Raw genomic sequence first — 7,724 nt, 5'->3', positions numbered from 1 at the left:
TCTCTGATGGTTTTAGGGTAAAATGACATCATTACGAGACCACCGAGAAAAGAGACTCTGTTGACTTGCTTCTCTTCAGAATCAGGGTGACCACTCATTCATTCATTTATTAATGCCTTCAGCAAATATTGATTATGTATGTTATATGCCTGACACTATTCTAGGCACTAGAGATATAGTAATGAAGAAAAGAGACAAAAATTCCTCCTCTCACGGAGATTTCACCTTTGTTGTTGCTGGTAGTTGCCATCCAGGTGATTCCAACTCATGGTGCCTGTGTGTTGCACAGAAGTATTGCCCACAGGGTTTTCAAGGCTGTTACCTTACAGTAGCAGGTCATCAGGCCTGTCTTCTGAGGTGCCTCTAGGTATGCCTGAGCCACCAACCTTTCAGCTGATAGTATCTGCCTCCTAGGAAATCCATTTCCGTCCTAGTGAGCTCCTATTGACGAAGCGGACCCATGAAAAGGTGGATGGAGCACTACATCACCACAGATAATTTGACCACTCATTGATTTTCTCCAGTTATCTGCTATTCTTTGACATAATTCCTAGACGCATACTATGAAGAGTTACAAAGCAATTTGCAAATCTGTGGAGAAGTTATTAACAAAGTAGAAAATCCTTTATGGAACATTTTTTAAAATTATGTTAAGATTTTTGACTGTCACAAAGATTGGGGCTCCTCCTATTGTTTAGTATCTAAGAGACAAAGAAGAAAGATGCCCTACACCCATGGAGCAGTTCCATAGAAAGAAAAATGCCCCACACCTTACACACAGTCTTGATAGACATTTGTGCATATGAAGCTCTTTACAATAATGAATCTGAAATCTATTCCACTTTAAAAATACACCCACTGTATAGTGTGCCAAGTTTTCATTTATACAGATTTTTCTAGATATTCAATGACTGAAAATTAAGAGATTTTAATTTGTTTTGTTTGGAATTTTACCAAGAAACTTTCACTATCCCAGAAAAAAATGTTACATATCTGCAAAGTATATTTTGCAAGGTTTTAATACATACCAACTTCCCAAGGAATTCACAATTGAGGAAAGACTGTCATTTGTTTCGTTTTTTAATACAGAGTTGTTCCACTTGAAAGAAAAATTGTGTTACCAATGTCAATGCCACTTCTAATATTTGAATCCCGGATGTATTCATAAGGATTCTACATATGTGAGTATCTGTTTCATTAGGTATTCCAGCATTTACATAGTTAAATTGGCATTGCTTTATGTAATTCCTATATTATAATTATTAGAAGATCATAATTATGTACTATTTTCCTTTTACTTAACTTTCTATTAGACTTAGGATATTTCCGTACAAATACATACATATGTTTATAAATACATTAAATGATCTATAAATTTCATTTCAGGAGTATAAAGAAGGCATTAAAAAATGTTCGTTACCGTAGAATAATGCTAAATGCTTCTGTTCGATACTTTAGAATAACGCTAACTTCCAGGAATTTGACCCTGAAAGAGCCACAGTGACTTCACATTTGATTTATTTGACATAATCACATGGATTTGGTCATTTATCTCCACTCTGAAATTTCACCCTGGTTCCCAATCTAGTCCTCACTCTTGGGATTTATGACAGTTGTACCAACGGCTCCTCCAGGTAAGCGAAGGGGAAAATTTTCTCTACATTTGCAGAAGAGGAGAATGTCATCATTTTGTAAACCCTGGGGACCTTCCTACCTCTCATGGTATCTCAACAACTTGCCTGTTTCTATCTGGGAAATGAGGGAAAGAAAGGTTTCCCTGGGTGTTTAAACTCCATTAACTCCTTTCCCAGTTTGTTTTTATCTGCTTTATCTTTTTAATAACATTTAACATTATCTACAAATCATTCTATACTTTTATATTTATAATTATCATCTGTCTCTTCCTATAGAACAAAAGCTCCATAACAAAAACGGGCAACATTGTGCCTAGAACGATGCCTGGGGCACAAAAAAAATTATTTTGCAAAGAATGAATAGGCCCCTAGCAGTATTATGGCTGTACAGCTACAAATGAATTTTACTGAAATGAATATATTGAGACTCAGAGAACTCCCATTACTTTCTCAAGTCAGGGTTCCTAATCAGATCTCCTCATTCTAATACATTCAGTCTTACCACATCACATGTACCTGAAATATAGAATGCCTTCCCTTAATATGAAGCTGAGGGAATTAAATGCTACGTATATTTATAGCTAAGGTGTCCCTTAGCCATGGAGAGGGACAATCACACTATGACTGAGTTCATCCTACTGGGCTTCACAACAGACCCTGTAATGCAGTTGATCCTATTTGTGGTATTCATTGGTGTATACTCTGTGACCTTGGTAGGAAATACCACGCTCATAACATTGATCTGTAATGACTCCCGGCTCCACACATCCATGTATTTTTTCACTGGAAATCTGTCATTCCTGGATCTCTGGTATTCCTCTGTCTACACCCCAAAGATCCTAAAGACCTGCATCTCCGAGGACAAAAGCATCTCCTTTGCTGGCTGTGTAGCTCAATTCTTATTTGCTGCTGCATTGGGATATAGTGAGTGTTACCCGTTGGCCGCCATGGCTTATGACCGCTATGTGGCCATCTCAAAACCACTGCTTTATTCTCAGGCAATGTCCATAAAGCTGTGCACATTTTTAGTAATAGCCTAATATCTTGGTGGATTTATTAACTCTTCTGTCATCACCAAAAGAACTTTTACCTGGAACTTCTATGCTGACAATATCATTGATGACTTTTTCTGTGATTTACTTCCTCTGGTGAAGCTGTCTGGTGGCAGAAAAGATGGCTACCAGACTCTACTCTATTTCCTCCTGGCCTCCAATGTCATCATCCCCATTGTGCTCATACTTGCCTCCTACCTCTTCATCATTACCACCATTTTCAGGGTCCGCTCCACCCAGGGCCGCCTCAAGCCTTGTCTACATGCTCCTCCCACTTGATTTCTGTCACCTTATACTATGGCTCCATTCTCTACATCTAGTGTTGCCCCCAATCTAGCTATTCTGTGGAGAGGGACAAAATAGTTTCCACCTTTTACACTGTGGTCTCCCCCATGTTGAATCCTATGATCTACAGCCTGAGGAATAAGGATGTGAAAGAGGTTCTGAATAAACTCTTTAGATAAATCCAGATTCTCTCCTTTAAGGTGATGCGAAGAAAATGTTTCATCAGTTTATCTCAAGCAGAGCTGCCATTTTGCTCCATCAGGATGAAAAAAACTTATATTCAAGTTAAAGAGTTTTTGCAACCTTAACACAGTATACTTCAAGGGATCTACAATAAGAAAATTGGAACAATTTAGGAAATAAATTTTGAACATAAAGTATAAGGATTTTGATTGAATTTCATCAGTTAGAAACAACCAAAATGATGAACTAGAAACAAACAAAAAACTAAAATGCCAAAACTCACCTCTGCCTTCATAAAGAAATGTAACAGGATATTCTAGTCCCATTAGCTTAGGAAGGTTTTTGGCAGACTGACGCATATAGGCTAGCATCTACATAGTTATTTCCTAGATAGAGGAACAAATACGCTGAATTAATTTTAATATTTTCCTATGACTAGTAATTAGATGATACTCATCACCTTCTTTTCCTTAACAGAATTAAACATTTTCATATCTTTTCTTTTCCATAAACATTAGCACGTAGACCCAGGAGCACACATGAATCACCTTAGTATAAATTGGGTTCTACAGGCATGATCTCACCAATCTATGTGTCTCTTGCATGAGCAAAAGTCAGTCAAACCCCATTGGTATGAGGTTTGTGAATCACCATAACTCCCAGGGATCCTCTTACTAAGATTTCTACCAATGAAATTGTAATATTATTAACACCAAAACACAATCATTAGCATAAAAAATAATTACTATAATGAAGTAAAACACCCTGATAAATGAAATTCTATGAGTGCACACAGTATGCTAAAGAAAAAAAATGTGTATACAGAATACATAAAATAGTGATACAAGAAAAGGGTAAATATGATATGCTACATTTCATTTTGATTGATTATTTTAAAGTAAGGCAATGTTAATATATGTCTGTAAAGCAAAAATATGGGCTTGTTTCTATTGGAGTAAGCAGTAAAGAAGAAAATACAAGGAACTGCCAGTTAACCAAGCAATTCCAGAAAAAATAGGACTCCATGCAGAACAAATGGCACCTGTCAACACTGGCAATCATACACATTAATTAGGAATGTAGGTAGAAAGGATATAATTAGCACCAGTTGTCACACTGCCCAAATTGAAACAGTGGAATTCCAAGATGCTTTACCTTTTTTTTTTTTTTTTACCTAGAGAACGTTTTAAAAATGATAGCTATTTCTGCCAGCTCAGCTTTGTATTTTCTAAGAGATAAGATCTCTCTGTTTCCCACTAAAGATAATAAAATTCTTATAAAATACACATTATTTTAAAATAACGTTAACAGGTCAAATTGTTATGTTACAGTGGAAGAAAATTGGTTATTTAACGCCAACCAATTGAAACTAGAAATATGTCATTTCAGAGGGAAACACCAGAAACACTAAGTATGTTCATATTATTATGTGTTTGGAGAGGTTATCTCCATGGCATAATTGTGTTTGAATACTATTACTAAAACCCTAGAAAGAAAAAAATATAAGGATAGTAATAATCTTAGGAAGATAAAGAAATTTAAAGTAAAAATTTAAGTAGACACATACCCCTGATATTTTAGAATATGTTTTAAATGCATTTAAATGTAAGTTTAGCAATAAATTTTTAATCACTGTGTTGGGAATGTCTCACCTGTTGTTTATGTTTTGAAGTGTACAAAAGAATATGTCAGACTAATTTGTAGTTACAATATAAACTCGTAAAGGAATTTGACTAATCCAGTTATAGGTGATGATGTTTAAATTCTCAACAGCAGATGTTTTCCATGTTTGCCTTTTAGGTATATGAATTATGTAAATTAAACATGAGACACAGTACAGCTGTGTCCTGGGGATCCCCAAGGCCACACTCAGGCTTGATGATTCACTGGAGGAATTCACAGGGCTCAGTATATAGTCAAACTCACAGCTATCATTTATTTCAGCAAAGGGATAACAAGCACAGTCAGCAAAGGGAAAAGAGACATGAGCTGGGCCCAGGGGAAACCAGGCACAATCTTTAAAGGGTCTTCTTCTAGCGTCACACAGGTTGTACCAATTCTCTGAGCAAAACCTTGTGAAACATGTGAAATGTTTCCAAACACAGCCTCTGCTTAGCATGTACCAAAAATTCAGACTCAAAGAAACAAAATAAATGTTCAGCATCAACCACATTATATGAAGAGCTTAGACAAATTGAACCATTTTTATTATTTCTGTGAATGGTGGGTGTGCTCTCAAAATCTTGTAAACAGACATTTCAAAGGATGACTGGTTTACTATGTTAACTCTTCCCTATTCAAATTATTTATGGGTGTTCTCCTTATGTAAAAAAAAGAAAAAAAAAATCTCTTGACCTGAAATGTTCAATAAAGAAAATGAACAAAGTGTAGTGTCTCTTACAGAATAAAACTTGAGCAGGGGCATTCCCGGATAGCGGGCCATGTGGTATTTCCAAAGTCATATTGTCTAGGTTCCTATATTAACTGTCAACTTTGTGTCTAGCAAAAGGCAGTAAAGTAGCAGGAATCTATACAGTTGAGATGGTTGAAACTCTAACCACTACTCTAACTACCTATTACTATGATTACAAATGCAAACCACTCTCTACCGGTCTTCTTCCATGCTTCTGGTCCATTTACTCCGTTCCAGAATCTCAGCTGAACAGGAATATTTACTGGTAAGGTGTTTCAAATTTTCACTCTAGTGAGACCTGAGACTTTCCTCTCCTGTCTTTATTGGGTGGCTACACTTTATCTTCAAAAGGAATGCTAAGAGATAAACAGCTAAATCCCTTGGCTTCCAAACATAGTTCTTCTTGACTATATTTTGAAGCACAGATAATTTTCCTCTGGAAATTGGGTCAATCACCCAGTCCAGTAGAGTGGCCAAAGTTATATCACTGAATGAGGAGCCCAAGACATCCAGGGGGAAGACTCCTATTTCAATTGATCAGAACAATGAGAATGTTCCTTTGGGGAAGCATTCCTCCTTGGACACGCAGACTTACAAACCCCTTGCATCTCAGGGACAGGAAATAAAACCCTAGTGTGTCAGACTGTGTTAGTCTGACTCTTCTGAGGAGAAAACATCAAGATGGAACCAAATGTGCTAGAATTTTATTAAGGGAAATACCTGTACAACAGAAAATAAAGAGGAAGTCAGAAAAGGCAAGGAAATGACATCAGATCATGATACAAATCTGACTTCAAGGGAAGAGGAGAGGTAAGGAAGGATGTGTGAAAGAATCCTAGACCATGTGCCATCTAACGGAAGTAGAGCAAGTTCAGTAGTAAGTTCTTGAGCCAACCAAAGTCATCCAGTGTCTAACGGGCCCAGCCTGCCTTAGTAGCCCTGCCATGCTGTTATTGTTTGGGAGTAGCCTCGGAGCATATGTAGGAAATGGATTTCAGAGTTCAACAGCTAGGGCCCTTGATCAATTACACGGTGTACTCAAAGGAATGCAAGGTTTATTTCTTGGTCACCACGGAGCCATGGCTACTGCATTCCCTTAGTCCCTATAGAAGTACATAGTTGATAAAAGAAGGGTGACATGACATAGTGGCTGCTGTTTTAAAGCATATCACATATCTTAGAGGACACCTCCTTAGAAGTGAGGGTGGTGAGACTTTGTCTCGTTTACTTTGGATGTGTTATCAGGAGGGACCAATCTTAGAGAAGGGCATCATGCTTGGTAAAGTAGAGGGTTAGCAGAAAAAAGGTAGCCCCCAAGGAGATGGATTGACATAGCAGCTGCAACAATGGACTCAAACATACCTACAGTTGTGAGGATGGCACAGGACAGAGCAACATTTTGTTCTGTTACATATTACAGTTGTTGTTAGGTGTCATCGAGTCAGTTCCGACTCATAGTGACCCTAGGTACAAAAGAATGAAACACTGCCCTGTCCTGCTCCGTCCTCACAGTCGTTGCTACATTTGAGCTCATTGTTGCAGTCAGTGTGTCAATTGATCTCATTGAGGGTCTTCCTCTTTTACACTGAACCTCTACTTTACCAAGCATGATGCTCTTCTCCAGGGACTGATCCCTCCTGATAACAGGTCCAAAGTATGTGAGACGTAGTCTCGTCATCCTTGCTTCTAAGGAGCATTCTGGTAGTACTTCTTCCAAGACAGAATTGTTCGTTCTTTAGCAGGCCATGTTATATTCAATATTTTTCACCAACACCACAATTCAAATGCGTCAATTCTTCTTCAATCTTCCTTATTCTTTGTCCAGCCTTAACATGCATATGAGGTGACTGAAAATACCAATGGCTGGGGTCAGGAACACCTTAGTCCTCAAAGTGAAATCTTTGCTTTTCAATACTTTAAAGAGGCCTTTTGCACCAGATTTGCCCAATGCAGTGTGTCTATTGATGTATTGAATTCTGCTTCCATAGGTGTTGATTGTAGATCTAAGAAAAATGAAATCCTTGACAACTTCAGTCTTTTCTCTGTCTATCATGATGTTGCTTATTGGTCCAATTGGGAGGATTTTTGTTTTCTTTATGTTGCGGTGTAATCCATTCTGAAGGCTGGGGTCTTTGATCTTCATCAGTAAGTGCTTCA

At 37.6% G+C, this 7,724-nt stretch overlaps 1 pseudogene; it reads left to right on the top strand.

The window, feature by feature from the left end:
• Positions 1–1,851: 1,851 nt before the first annotated feature.
• On the top strand, positions 1,852–3,150 carry LOC135231843 (olfactory receptor 9G1-like; annotated as a pseudogene).
• Positions 3,151–7,724: the final 4,574 nt, after the last annotated feature.

The sequence above is a fragment of the Loxodonta africana genome, chromosome 7 (assembly GCF_030014295.1).
Source record: "Loxodonta africana isolate mLoxAfr1 chromosome 7, mLoxAfr1.hap2, whole genome shotgun sequence".
Lineage (NCBI taxonomy): Eukaryota > Metazoa > Chordata > Mammalia > Proboscidea > Elephantidae > Loxodonta > Loxodonta africana.
This window is presented reverse-complemented; position numbering and strand designations above follow the sequence as displayed.